The sequence below is a fragment of the Physeter macrocephalus genome, chromosome 8 (assembly GCF_002837175.3).
Source record: "Physeter macrocephalus isolate SW-GA chromosome 8, ASM283717v5, whole genome shotgun sequence".
Taxonomy (NCBI): Eukaryota; Metazoa; Chordata; class Mammalia; order Artiodactyla; family Physeteridae; genus Physeter; species Physeter macrocephalus.
In genome coordinates, this window is record NC_041221.1 from 35,167,910 (window position 1) to 35,181,422 (window position 13,513).

At 32.7% G+C, this 13,513-nt stretch overlaps 1 pseudogene; it reads right to left on the reverse strand.

The window, feature by feature from the left end:
- Positions 1 to 7,355: 7,355 nt before the first annotated feature.
- LOC102989121 (vacuolar protein sorting-associated protein 29-like) lies at positions 7,356 to 7,905 on the reverse strand (annotated as a pseudogene).
- Positions 7,906 to 13,513: the final 5,608 nt, after the last annotated feature.

A 13,513-nucleotide genomic window follows, 5' to 3' on the forward strand; every position in this document is an offset into this window, starting at 1 on the left:
ATAATAAAACTACAGGAATGAGAGTGAGCTAGCTATAGTCACTAGAGTTACCCAGTTACCGTCAATGTTTCATAGGTTTCTTTCATGTAAATTATCAACACAACAAAACGAAATCACTTTGGTATGTGAACCTCATCATAGAAAGTCGTTTAAAAAGAAATATCATCAACAAAGAAAGGAAATGGCATTTAAATCATGCTGCTTCATGGAATGTAACAAATATAAAATACGAGAAATGTCTTCACTTTTGGAACAAACTCTCTATAAACACAAACAGAGCATGAAAAAAAAAACAACCTTGAACAGTTCAGTAAATATGAAGTTAAAACACGACAATTATTAGAGTATCTAGATTGAACTGTGTCTAAGTCGAGGAAAGAAACAACTTATCCCCAAGGCTAACAGTAATAATTTTGGTGGAAGAAGCTTTCATATTCCACAGTCAAAAAGTGGAAAGTAAAGAGAATAAGGAGTAAATAGGAGAAAAACATAGATGAGAAAATTTCTAACACTTTTTAGATTTTCTCATTAAAAGTATTTGGAGGGGGGTATTCCATTTTTAGAGGTTTCAGCACAAAGTAAAGGAAAATAATTGGAATTGTTATGAAATTATAACCACTAATATTCTCACTAAGAATAAGTGAGAAATCTCCTCCTCCAAACCTTTTTTAAAAAAGGTATTAGACCTCATGTCATTTGATATCCATAATCAATGACTCCCAACATCACAAAAGTAATTAAAATCTTGGCAATAAAAAATTTATGTTTAAAAGTCAAAGGTCTTTTTATTCCCCATATCTTTCTATCCCACTAGTTTTGATGTGTATATATCCACTTTAGTCACTGCAGGAAAGAATACCTGACTTTTTTTTTTTTCAAATCAATTAAATGTTCTAATCACTTTTATCTACAGACGTTACACACATTTTTATGAAATACGCAAAAACAAAGCAAAACAACCCTATGGAGTTTTTCTAGCAAATTAGCTTATTATTTTGGAGTCATGTGAAGAAACTTTTTCTATAATTTGTTTCAAATAATAAACTCATTTTCTTTAAAGTGCACAAACAATGAAAGGAACAAAGTCTTTGGAGTTGGATAGACCAGGGTTTGATTCTGACTCTGCCTATTTTCAACTATGAGACTTGGGCAGAATAAGAGCCTTAAGTTACTTTACTTTCTGTGATATCAGAATAACAATAGATACCTTTTAGTTTTTGTCATCCTGAAAAAATAATCATTTGGCTTTCCATATTTTATAATCTGTGACATGATCACAAGAAGTCGGGGAGAAATTCTGAATATCTCAGTGTTGACTTGGTAGCTGTAGTTCATAGACTGGCTCATGTGTAAATTAGTAAGAGAGTCATCACCAAAGGTGTGCAATCATTTTCACTTGTGTAGGAAGCATTTACCCATTGTTTAAATAGCCTCAAAATTATTGTTTTGGTGTTTCTGCAGTGAAAGTTCTTTGACAAGTTATCTTTATTTTTTCTACCACATAATAATTTGGCATAGATTTTGTTATTTATTTATCTGTGTTTAAGTTTATTTTAAAAAATTTGACACAGTTGTAAGATCATCATTTCAAATGTATTTGTATGTGATTCAGTAAAATGATTTATAACTATTAAAATTTTCTCTATGCTTTTGGGTGTTTTTTCATTTATAATTTTGTATATTTGTGTTTTTAATTTTGCTCTATTTTTCTGAATGTATTAGCTTCTGATTTTTTTCAAAAAATCAGCTCTTATCTATTCATCAGTGTTCCTATTTATCAGAAAATCATGATCTTTTTATATTATTGTTTTCTAGTCATTTAATTGCAAAATTTTCTTTATTAATTAATGCTTTATATTTATATTTTGTTATTCTCTACTTTTGTAATTCTGTCAGCAATAATGTTCAATTTCCCTTCCTTCCTTCTTCTCTCTCCCTTTCTTTCCTTCCTTTTCCATTGATTTGTTAATTCTTTGGTTTGCTTTTCTTTCTTTTGTTGATTCTTTCATTATTTCTTCTTTTTCTCTTAGAATATGAGTTTTTTTTTTAATATTCCTTATTTTATTGCTTAATGATCAAGGAATTTGGTTTGTACTATTCCTATTTGGGGATATAGTGAGATTTTCTACATGAAAATAATGCGTGATTATTGTGTGTGTGTGTGTGTATGTGTGAGAGAGAGCATGAATGTGTCCATAAGTATGTAAGTGCTTGTGTGTACGTGTGTGTGTGCATTGAGCTGTGTCATTATCCTATACATCTTTTCTTTTATATACTACATCTTTCAAGGGTTAAGATATGAACATTTTTTACTGCTCTACTGTGTTTATTTCAGTACATTATTATATTTTGTGAGATTTTGTTTTATGTGGTTTGACAAAATATTACTGATAGTATAATGGTGAATTGCAGATCATTTTCTTTTCAGCATTATAATGTGATTTCTTTGCATTATTTAATGCTTTCAACCTCTGATAACATTATCAGGCATTCTTTTCAAAAGTAGTGTACTTTCTTTGAATTTGCCTACTTTGCCATTGTTCATCACTTAACTTCCAACATTTATTTATTTATTGCTCTAAATTTATTTATCTTCTATAACCATCCACAGTTGACAGATCAAGATTTTATATAGAGAAAGATAGAAAGGGAAAGAAATGATTATGTATATAGATTATATTTAATCCAAAAATGATAGATTGAGAATATATATGTGTATGTATATACATATATATGGAATATGTAGTTATGATAGTATTTAAAAATTGTTTTAAGACTTCCAATTTATAAAATGAAAATATATATCTATATGTGTACACATTGGGAAATATGAAAACTTTGACTCTCAATCAAGAAATAATGAAAATATAATTTAAAATTCTCAGAGTGCAGTGAAAGAATATACTAATATATATTTGTTCTCTCAATAACTGTGAATTGATTAAATGATAATACAGTAACTGTGAATGAATTTCTCTCTAAATTTGTGAGGTCCCTGCCTTGGGTGCACATCCCTTCTCAGCTTTCCTCTTCTGTCCCTGTAGGGTGAGCAGGAGGTCAGACTAGCTTGCAGTAATACCCTATTATTTCACATTTTTTATGGTGATTTAGTATATATTTGTCTCTCCTGAGCTGCCTCTGTGTACAGCTGCTGGGATGCATGCTATTTCTTCTTCTCTTCCCTTTTTGGTCCTGTCCTGGAGATCAATGCCAAGGGAATATATATGTATGTAGTACAATACATTTGGGATTGTAGACAATAAAGATAGCATCTCTATGCTTTCTCCTTTTCTCTCCTGCACCTCAACTCCTGCTGCTCTGTGCTCTGGAACTTGGATACTGGGGCCTGTGCCTTTACATCCCTGACCCTTTTCGATCTGATATATTAATGCATTTTGAAGATTATGAACATCTTGGAGGTGTAACTTCTGCTAATTTAATTGAAGAAAGTTCAACTCCATTTTTATTTATTTATTTATATTTGTTCTCCACTTTAATATCCTCTTAAAAAATCTGCAGAATTCATAAATTGAGTAACATATACAGTGATGACTGAGTGTCACAAGGAATTTGTCCTTTGATTACCTGTACACCAACTTTCATGCCGTTACTGTTAGCCAAAATATTCCATCCATGGAGCTTAGTGATCCTTACCTATAAAGTGCACAGAAAAACAGATTGACAGAAGTTGCTTCACTTTCCTACAACATGTTTTAAGAGGAGGAAAATGATTATCTTTCCATATATTATAAATATGCATATGACATCAGCATTTGTGAGGAATTCTAGGCACATAACACTGAAGCCTTTCAAGAGAGACCCATGGATAAATAAAAATAATTTAATTTATCTCATAATTATGTTATATTGCATAATTATGTTATGCCAAGTTAATTTTTAAAAAGGAAAATAATATTCAGTGCTCAAAGTGTGTCAAAATCACTCACTCTTCCAACTTTGTGTGCCACTACTTATTACTTACACATACTAGGTGCAAGGAATAAATATATAAATTAATAGATTGGTAATTGTGAAAATCATATTAATCTGTCACCTCAGTTTGACTGGATTAGTTGTTTTGGCATGGTGAAGACATAATCTGAGTGGTGCTTTAAATACTGGTTGCTGTAAACATAGAGAAACCAGAACCACACCTCCTAAAATTTAGTTCATTAAATACTAATTTCATTTTTTCTGTGGAATAAACTTTAAGGTCTAAAAGTTTGAGAACTGCTGGGTTAAACATCTTGTCCTTTGTCACTATTGCATCAGGCCTCTAAAAATGTAGCATAGAGTCCCAATAATGGATTCCATTTTTCCATCACTTAGTTGGGCTTTTTATTGGTCATTTGAAATTGTTCTTGTTGGATTGACAATCATAAATTAAAAGAATTGTGGGAAATCTCTTTACTTTAGCATAAATTTATATTACTATTTCTAATTAGGTATTTATAGCCAGTGTCCTAAGTAATATTCTTTCCATGTTGTAATGAGAGAAACTTATCATACATGAGAAAGCGTATTTAATGAAAGCGCTATCATGAATTTTAAAAATTTATTATAGAGGAGATATGTCATGTTATATTTTAGTGGTTAAAGCTTATATGAAATTATAAACTAGAATAAAAGTGTAAATGGCTACCGTATCATGAAGAAAGAGAGTGTTAATCCATAGTATACCAAGAAAAATAGTTGTTACCATTTTCTATCCTGATCCAATGGACTCATATTTTTTTACATCTGAGTCATATTATAAATACATTTTTATAAGTAAGCATAAAGGGTAAGGAAAATCATTACAATTTTTCATAAGGAGATAGGGCAGACTTCTTTGTAACAAGTAAATCCTGGCATTCAAATACCACAGAGATGAAAGAGTACTATCTGGTGTCCCTTTAGCAACACTGAATGTTCCAGATCCTTTCACCATATAATGTCTGATAAAGTTTTTCTGGTGAATGACTAACTGGAAAAGGACACCATACTTCATTTTTTCCTTGGAAATATACAACTTAATATTTCATTTTGAGAACATTCATCTGGGATATAAGCATATGAAGAGTCATAGTTTGAGATGTTAGTTTCATGATCTAGTTAATCATCATTACTATTTTTGAGTTCAACTGTCTGCTGCAGTTGCCACTCATCATGTATAGGGATTTAAATTTTAAATAAAGTAGTTAAAATTAAGAATTTAGTTCCTCAGTCATAGAAACCACTTTTCAAAGGCTCTAAAGACACATTTGACTGGCAGATACCATATTCAACAGCACAAACATAAAATACTTCCATCTTTGCAGAGAGTACTATTGGATAGCATTTGTACACTGTTGTTGTCTCTTTACATGCATCTTCTGACTTGTCTAATAATTATGAAATTTCTTCCTCTGCTAATTTTTCCCCTCTGCCATTGTGGTTGCAAAATAAAGAAATCTGTGTTCTCAGTTTTGTTCAGTAAAAGCTAAGAGCAGATTGGAAAGATAGTCTAGTCCTTCCAGGCTTTCATAATATTATAACCCCAATATTATGCTAAGGGTTTTTTTTAATAAAAATGCTGTTTTTGGAGTGTGATGGAATTTTGGAGTGTTGACTTAGATTTGTGTCTTATTTGTTCCCACCTTATTTTTTGACTGTAGTTTTATAATGTAATTATAATTTTATCCATAATTACCTTTTCTGACTTTTATTAAAATTACAATATAATTAATAATTATATAATTATTAATAATTATTTAATAATTAATAATTATTTAATAATTAATAATTATATATAATTATAAGGAAATGCATGAAGGGGAATAGGAAATTAAAAGAAAAAGAGAAAGAAGGAAACAAGAAAGAAAAAATTTTTAAACTTATAACTCTTTCTAACAATACTGCAAATATAGGAATTTGCATAAGAATCTAACCACTCATTTTGCATCAAAGGAAAATTGTATGAAAGATGCTAAGTATTTTGCCAAAGGTCATGTATTAGATTCCTATTACTGCTACAACAAATTACCTCAATTTTAGTGGATTTAAACAACACAAATTTATTTATTTATTTATTTATTTATTATTCTTTAGGTCAGAAGTTCAACATGGGTCCTAATGGGCTAAAATCAAGGTCTTGCCAGTTCTTTTTTCAATCTTATAGAAGAATATGTTTCTTTGACTTTTCAAGCCTCTAGAGGTTGTAAACTAATACTCTTTTTGTCATTTTTTATTTTTCATTTGGTGGTTCCCTTGGAGTCTGCAACATACATTTATAACAACTTTAAGTCCACTTTTAAATAACACAGTATCACCTCACAGGTGGTGCATGTACCTTGTAACAGAGCATACCCAATTTCTTCTTCCAGTTTCTGATAACATTGCTTCATTCATTTTACTCATCTATAAACTATAATTTCCAAATACATTGTTGCTATAACTATTTGATCAAATTTTTATGTTAGATCAATTAACAGTAAGAAAACTAAAATACTTTATGAATTTGTTCTTTACCACTTTTCCTTTTTTATATAGATCCAAGTTTCTGACCTGTAGTATTTTTCTTTCACTCCTAAGAATTTTTTTAAACATTTTTTTTCAAAGTGGTCTACTGGCAACATTTTCTCTCAATTTTTGTCAGAAAAAGTCTTTATTTCTTCTTCACTTAGGATAATTTCACTGAATCCAGACATTTAGATTGGTGGGTTTTTTCCTTTCAATGTTTTAAATATCTTACTTGCATGGTGTCTGAACACAAGTCTAATGTAATTCTTATCCTTGCTCATTTGTTGGTAGGATGTGTATTTTCCCCCTCTGGCTTATTTCAAGATTTTCTCTGTATTTGTTTTATTTGCAGTTTGACTATGACATGCCTTGGTATAGATTTGTTGTTATTTATTCTGCTCAGTTTTCTCTGAGCTTCCCTAATCAGTGGTTTCTGGTCTCTCATTAATTTTGGAAATTCCTCAGCTCAAATATTTTTTTTTTAATGAAAGGTAACTGTTTATTACTGGAGAAGAGAAGAATGTCTACAAGAAAATCTAGATTCTTTCCCCTCATGCACTACTTTGGTAATAAAGTTCCAAATATCAACTATGAAGATATTTACAAGGATAAATTTTTCTTAACATGTGACCATTTACTGTGTGGTGGACATTTTTTCATAGAAATCATTTACTTAAACTAAATATAATCTTATAGTTTACAAGAAGCTTAGAACATTGTATTAACAGAAGACGAGATTATGTTTTACTGCAAAATATTATAAAAGTGATACAGTTTTGTGGCTCTTAAACGTTTAATTACTTGAGTTGAACAGAGAAATAAAAAAAAAAAATTTTTAAAAACCGAACAGAAAAATCATCAGGACACGCCTTGCTTTAAGATTTTTTGTATTCGATTCGTTCTACTTTCACGATGTCTCTAATTAGCTGATACACACTAGTGACAATTGTAGAAGCCTGGATATCCATCAACACAAATGAAGGAATAATGTTTGTTTCCAAGGCATTATATGCTCCAGTGGCAGAACCTGGATTAATGTAGACTTTATTTTCATGCTCAAATGCTTCAAATATTTGTGTGTGTTCTGAAATGAGAATATTCACGTCAAACTGCCTCGGCAACAGGGCTAAGCTGGCCATATCTCCCCATGGAATAACTTGATGTCCATGGATCAAACCAATTTTGAACCGCCCAACAGTTAATGACTTTCTGTTCTCTATAATTCAGATTCTCATTGAAGTCTCCTCTCACAATACGAACATCACCAGCCAGAGTCTGGAGATAGTCATAACTCTCTTTGGTACAAAGGTTTCCGGTGCAGAGAGTGTGCTGAATCTTTCCTGGCACCAGCAGTTTTTTTAATTTAGCTGGCAAACTGTTACTCTGGTGTGGGATGTGCAGGTCTCCTAATACCAACACCAACATCCTGTCACTGGGCTCCGCTCAGTCACCACCACCGCTGCCGCCCTCCCTTCCTCAGACGCCTCGGCATCTCAAATATTTTTCCATCCCTTTCTCTCTTCTTCTGGATTACATGTATTACATTGTTTATAATTGGATCATAGTTCTTGGGTGTACTTTTTGATTTTTTTCATTTTTCTCTTGCTTTTCAGTTTGCGAAGTTTCTTTTGACATGTCTTTTAGCTCCCTGACTCTTTCCTCAGTAATTTCAAATTACTCTGAGTCCAAAGGGCACTCTTCATTTCTGTTATAATGTTTTTGACTTCCAGCATTTAAAATTTTTTTCTTAGGGTTTTCATTTCTCTTCTTACGTTACCCATCAGTTCTTGCATGTTTTCCACTTTTCCGTTAGTTCAGCATACTAATCATAACTATTTTAAATCCCCAGTCTGATAATTCTAAAATCTCTGCCATACCTGAGTCTGTGTTCTGATGCCCACTTTGTTGAACTGGTTTTTTCTATTTGTTTGTTTTTGGTTTTTCATTCGTTTGTTTAGTTGTTTGCTTTTAGCATGGCTTATAATATCTTGTTGAAAGCACACATGATGTATTGGGTAAAAAGGTACTGAGGTAAACAGGCCTTTAGTGGGAGGTTTTATGTTTATGTGGCAAGAGGTTAAACTGTGTTAATGTTCGCTATAGCTGTATGCATTCGGGGCTAATGTTTACTCTAGTGTCTTTCATTTTTTGTCTCCTGCTTGCCTTCTTAAAAAGGGTCTGAGCTTTGCAGTCCTTTTAGCTGTAGTCCCTTATTATACAGGAGCCTGGTCTCTGTGGGGTAAGGTGTGGGGTTAGGGGGAGCGTCCTATAATCCTATGATTAGGTCTCAGTTTTTCAGTGAGCCTGAGCTCTGAGGCTGTGACTTCAACAGTGCTTCTCAGTACTTTTTTTCCCCCTGTAGGTGAGAAGGCTAGTAAGGGTGTAACTTCCCTTTCCCAAAGTTGGTAAGCTCTGGTAAAATAGTTTCTTTTGAGTGTAGTTCTTTATAAAGGGAATAGAATGTTCGGAAGTATTTCAAAATGGTTAATTTTCCTGTCCCAACTACAAGAAGCATAAGGGGATCTTTCTCTGATCTTCCATGTGAGAAGCTGGTAAGGATCCTGGAGGTAAAACTCATAAATGTGAGCTCTGTTCCCCCAAACTTGGCTCCTGGTGTTTTGATTTCAAGCTAGTTTACATTGCACCTTCGGCAATTTGTCAATAACATTTGAAGTGTCCCCATAGGTTCTGGCTCCAGCTTGGGTTTTTGCTCTTGGCTGTGGTGTTGGAAAGCTGTGATTTTGGGTATCTATCTCTCCAGCCTTCAGGGCAGTGATTTATCCTTGACCTCACTTTTCTTATAGATCTAAGAAAAGTTGATATTCAGTTTCTTCAGCTTTTTCTTTATTTTGAGGAGGGAATGAGAACTTCCATGCTCTTTACATGTCAGGCCAGAAACTGGAAGTACAGACACCTTTCCACTTCAAAGCCGGAATGGTCTATCAAGTCTTTCTCTGGGATTAGCATCCGAACCTCTTGAGGGAGGCCATTATTCTGTCTACTACAGGCCCCAAGTTCACAGGTCAAAGAAGTAGGATTAGACCATAGGTTCCCTTCACCCTGGGCCATCTCTTTAAGTACCTTTTAAATGTGTTTAAAATCCTCTCTCTCTCTCTCTTTCGCTCTTCTTCTCAAAACACCAGCTTTACAATTATTTTCTCATTTGGATAACATTTTCTTTTGCCTATGACACTGTTTCTACTAAAACTCTACAAATGTGGTTTCAGTTTGGACTTTCGTCTGTCTGCCTAAGATGATCCTTGATAAAAAGTGCCCTGAAATTATATCTAGCAATTAGCATCAAAATTCATAGCCCTTACCAGAAGGCTATACATTACAATTGATTTAGCCCATGAAGCCACATCCCTCTGTGAAATTAGAAGCAGTCATATAATATTGGAGACCTACAGACTATTATTATGAACATTATAGAGAGAAGAAGATAACTGAAATAAACAACTGGTACTAAAAAAAATAAACAGGGTCAGTATTTCTATGCTTCCATATAAATTCAGATATACTCTTCTGTTAAATTTCACTGGATGTAGCATCAATATTTCAAGTGCCTATTAGTTAGTTTCAATGTTCCTTACATAGAAATAAAGTTTCAATAAACAATCTAATATCATTTATAAAAGGAAAGATAAGTTTTCAAAGCAAATTTCTTCAACATAACATTAATATAACCTGGAATTATATGGCGTGATAAAAAAATCTTAAAAAGGACTAAATTTGTCTATATTGCTCATAAATTTTGAAAAATTTTGAATCTTGGGCATGAGGCCCAAGTCCAGGTCAAATGGATATTCAATTCAAATTGCCATCTGCTAGATATTTTTGAAACTGATGTAGTATAAATTTGTATTTAAATGTATTTTAGTCCTCAAAATGTTCATACCACAAAATCACCATTTTGACTGGCATTAATTAGAATATTTGTCTGGCAGTATTGGCAGAAAGACCAAGAATTGAATATAGTAACAATGTACCAAATTAATTGCCTACTGTGATGGACATCTAGGGCCAAATATTCAAAGGGCATCTACAACTTCTTCTATGAGGGCAGGTTTGAGCTGTTAGTTTCAAATAATGCATACATTGCCAATCCTGTTTCAACAGAACAAAAGGATGTCAGTGGAATGCTTTCAGGGGTAAGAAGGTTGAAGAAAGTTATTTCTGACTATGACTAAATTGTAAGGCACCAACCACACAGATTAAGAGACTGCTGCAAGTGGTTCTAGTATGCAAATTTATTTTCTGCAATTATATTGAGTGTGGTAGAACTATAGACAGGTTACAAAATCTATTATTTTAAAGAAATTTCATTGCATATAGCCTATATTCTTTAGTAAGATGCCATAAAAATATAAAGCATATGAATGCTTTATTCTATGCTATTTCATAATTTTTCATATAAAACAGAACTTAACTATGATTTATAATTACATAAAATCTATATATTTTGAACTAATATAATTATATTTATACTATAGGAAAAGCAGATATTATATCACTATTAAACTCTTAAAATAATGTGTTAAATCATGTTCTTTTGGGGCAAATATTAGATATAAAAAATGGAAGACAATAAGGAGTAATCATTACACTTTCAGGAGTTGGACAGTTATTTAAAATGTCTTAGACCTATTATAATATGCTGTTTTTGAATTTTATTTTATTTATTTTTTATACAGCAGGTTCTTATTAGTTATCTATTTTATACATATTAGTGTATATGTCAATCCCAATCTCCCAGTTCATCCCACCACCACCATATAGCATTGTTGTAATCTAAGAGTTAAAATATAGAATTAGTATAGATTATTCAATGCATTCTCAATTGTGAAGGGAAACATTACCAACAATTTGTTGTGATTTCTTTTGGACATATGGATGTTTAAAATTTTAATTTTTATATTTTTTACAATACATATATAGTAAATATATATCCTGTTAAGAGCTAATTAAATAAAAATGTTACCTACTTATTTTGTACAAATCTTTATTGTGTATAACTCCTCAATGCAAACACTGGTACTAATTTTTGAAATTGTGTTTCTGTGATAGATATAGGACTTATGATATCAACATATTAAAGGATCCCTGTGAATGCTTGTTGTAAGTGGTAATAAATATTTATAGCCAATCTAATATAAAGGAGATAATTGATCATAAGGACTTAATGTAAACAACTAAATTATCATCTATTTCATTTTCTCTAAATATCTTCTAATTATTTAATCAAAAAATTGTGAAGTTATTGTGAAGGTGTTCTCAAATGAGAACACATAAATGAAAAAATCTTGAATACTAGCAACGATATGGATTTTGAGATTTTTTTATAGTCTGACTTCAACCTGTCTACCCCTGCAGCTACAGCTCCCATTCTCTTCCAGGTAATTTGTTTTAAATTGTGCTGTTGTTAGCACTGTCAGACAAAATACAGGGAATCCAGCTAAATTTGCATTTCAAATAAACAACAGATACTTCTTTTAGTATAGTTTGTGTCAAATATTGCATGGTTCAATAATACTAAATACTTAATACTAAAAATAGTAGTCAGAATAGAGCAGTGTGGAGTAGAATAGAGTATGGTATCAGTCCCATGCAATAGTTATACTAAAAAAAAAAAAGAATTGTTTGTCAAGAATTCAAATTTAACTAGGTTTCCTGTACTTTTATTTACTAAATCCAGAACCCCTAACCACTGCTAATTTGGTTAAGCTGGGAAGTATGTTTCCCAGAGTCTCTGTCACTGTATACAGAGTTAGCCCAAAGAGGACCTTGCATATAATTTAAATGATGGAAATGAAGCAGCCGCTATTACTCTGTAAGTCTTTGAGGTCAGATATGGTAATGGACAGAGAATTGTCAATTGGGCTTCAGCTGAATCTCACTCACCACTGCTTAGCCCAGGACTCTGCATCTTGAGTGCTGATCTTTCATGAGTGATAGTGGCCCCAGAAGTTTGGTTGTAGCAAGATAGACTTCTCCAGGAGCTGGCAGGGACATGCTTGGATTCTCAGCTTCCCCCACAAAAGCTCCAATTTGCTCATCTGTGTTATGCTTCATGAAGTGTTGTTAGTCTATCTTTGTGGTCTACTCATTCAACCGATCTTTACTTCTCAGCTCCTCACTCCTGTAATATCCATTACTTTCATAATTCTCATCATGGTTCTTTATCTCTCACTAAATTTAGGTAATTATGGACAATGGAGGTCTCAATAATCTTATCTAGTTATTTTCTTTCACTGTATATTGGCAAATGTGGCAATTTGCTTAGCGGGTATATTACCTCCTTATGGATCCTATTGTGTTAAGTAAGTGAACCCTCTTACTATTACCCCTATCAATCCATCAACAAATTTTGTTTCCTATCTTGCAATGTTGGCTGCTGCTTTATAGACGTTATTTCCCAATGGAGGTAGGATTAATGGAAGAATAACGTTTTCCTTAAACTGGTTAGTTGAAAGTGCCACTTGAACATATTGGGATCCTCAGACCAGTTGACCAACAAGCAAAGAAGCAGGTTAGCGTACTGGTTGAAGTGGCTTACTCTGACTTTATAGAGGAACATAGGTTTACAATGGAAGAAGTGCAGAAAATGCCTGGAATTCAGGAGAAACTTTGAGTTGCTTCTAATCAATAGAATATGGTGAAGTCAATGTGGTTATCACTCCTTTGGTTATGTTACATTATATAAGGCTCTGTCTTAGCTGATTGCAGAGAGATCCTCCCCCTCTTGTCTTGAGGAGACAAGATGTTATGACAAGACTGACTGTCTAAGGAGGGAGTAACTTGGAAGTAAACCATGAACAGCCTCTAGGAGCTGAGGGCCTCATTTTTTACATCTGCAAGGGATTGAATTCTGCCAACAACCACAGGGGTTTGGAAGAAAACACAAGCTCCAGAAAGGAAGACAGCCTGGCTGACACCTTGACTAGAGCTTTGTGAGACCCTGAACAGAAAAACTAGCTAAGCTATATCTAGATTCTTAACTCACAGAAACTGTGAGATAAGGAATCTGTGTTGT